Genomic DNA, 2,229 nt, shown 5'->3' on the forward strand with positions numbered 1-2,229 from the left:
AGTTCCTGTTGTAAGCTGCATATACAAACATGAACTGGATTACTTTTGACACCAAAATTTGGATGTTTATCCATAATGGAGTTCCGAGATACCGTCATCAGTGGACACAAACTGATCGGGCTACAGAAACAGAAACAAGATACTCTTTCACACTGTGACATATTAAGGTAGAAAAACACTAAATCCATATGAGCCTCACAGCTGCTGATCTGCAGCCAGTCCTGACCTCTGACCTATGAAATCACTAGGTCAGAATCACTTCACTTCAGAAGAAGATAGAAGAACAGCAGATAACACAGAACGCACACTGAACGCATGCTGTTGAGCTTTCTAAGAGATTTAGATGAAGACAAGATTTTGTCAAATTTACACATCTTTATAAGACAAGACAAAATGGAAAAGGAGATCGTCTGATTGTTTGAAGACATTTTCTTAAGAGAGTCACATTAATACAAAGATCTATCATGGAATACCAGTATTTTATATACTGCAGTTGTTATACCACATTTTTATATTCTGTAACATGTGTACATGGTAATATGCCAACTTTGCTTCAAAAAGTGTTCAGTTAGTTCATCCAAGAAAAGAAATAAAGAAAGAAAACTTTATAAACAATATTCAACTCACCATGAAAGGATTACAATACCCTGCAAATGCTCACGGTCTGTGTCATAATGTCTTTAAGCGTTTATCTTTACCACAAGAGAATACACAAAAAACTCAATGCTTTGGGTAACTCGTTGGATTTGATCCTGCCTTTCATATAAAATACTTGAAATAACTGAATGCTCATTAATGATTTACATAGTCCCAAGGGGAACAGAGACAACACTGTGATACTGTGAGAATTCATGTCAAGATAATAAGGAAGAGATGTGAAGAGTTCCACTCCAAAACGCTGTATTTCCAAATACAACATAACATAAAATCGTTGCCTGAGGTTTGTCATTCAGCGTCTGAGAAATTTACAGGATCCACTTGGTAAAATTAACTCATTTTGTCAACTGAGCACTTAACTATGAACAATTCTTCAAATGTAATATCATGTGGTTTTAGTTTTTTTCTTTCTGCTGTTAAGCTTTTTTTGGGGGGGAGGGTCATGTATTTCTGTGACATTTTGGAACAAAACTCTTCATGTTTTTCAGCTCATTAGATACTGTAATTATCAAAAATATGGAATGCGTAATACCACACACTTAGCTGATCCACTTGAGTGATTGTTATTTTTGATGCACCGTTAACACAAGTATCTACCTGCTTCAGTGGCTCCTCTCTGGTCATAACAGAAGAGGTTTTTTATCAAAGCAACAGATAGGTATAAAACCTCATCATTGCTAAACATGCAAAGGCCACGAGTGCAAGGAAGCAAAGAGTGAGTCATGTACAGCTGATGAAAAAGAAATCATAATAATAAAACAGGAAGGTCTTTATTTTGTTGTTCTTAAGGAAATGCGAGGGAAGAAGCCATCCTGTTGTTTCTTTTCTCTGCTTGTGAAGTGACAGGATCCTTGTGGTATTTAATCTAAAATGTTTTCAATCAACAGTTTGACATTCTGGGAAATATGCTTGGGAAATCTGATTTCTTGCAGAGAGTTAGATGAGAACATTGGTACCACTCTCGTATCTGTACAGTTAATTTGAAGCTACTTCCAGCTAGTAAGCTGGTTAGCTCATCTTAGCATAAAGACTGGCAACAGGGGAAACAGCTAGCACACTTCACACTTCACCCCCTACTGACTTGTTTATATATTAAAACATTTTGCATTAAAACTAAATTAAAAAATGTATACACATTAAAAGATTTCAAATAGAGCAATTAGAAAGTAGCGCAAGGAAATGATGCTAGCCAGAATTTAAGTCCGTTCACTGAGACATTAGCCTCCACTACAGCATTTGCTATTAGAAGTTGAAATGTTGTGATTTTAACAAAGTTAAATGCAATGATTTTGAATTTATTAGCATACAAAAAACTACAGCTCCCATTAAAATTGAACCAGCACAGCAATGACAGTACTGACTTCTTCTTAACTTAGCTTCGTGCTTATCCTTAACATTCACCAACACCTTCTTCTAAAGTCATTTTTATCTCACAACACCCCTTTCAACATGTCTCCTCCTGTTACTTGCATGATCCTCCCTAAAATGCATAATGAGAATGCCACTTGCAGACACTTCCACAAATTAAAAGCAAACTGCAACTCCAGCCTGATATGTGAGAGAGATATCTGA

This window comes from Morone saxatilis, unplaced genomic scaffold (assembly GCF_004916995.1).
Source record: "Morone saxatilis isolate NCDOM2014 unplaced genomic scaffold, NCSU_SB_2.0 Contig11, whole genome shotgun sequence".
Classification (NCBI taxonomy): domain Eukaryota; kingdom Metazoa; phylum Chordata; class Actinopteri; family Moronidae; genus Morone; species Morone saxatilis.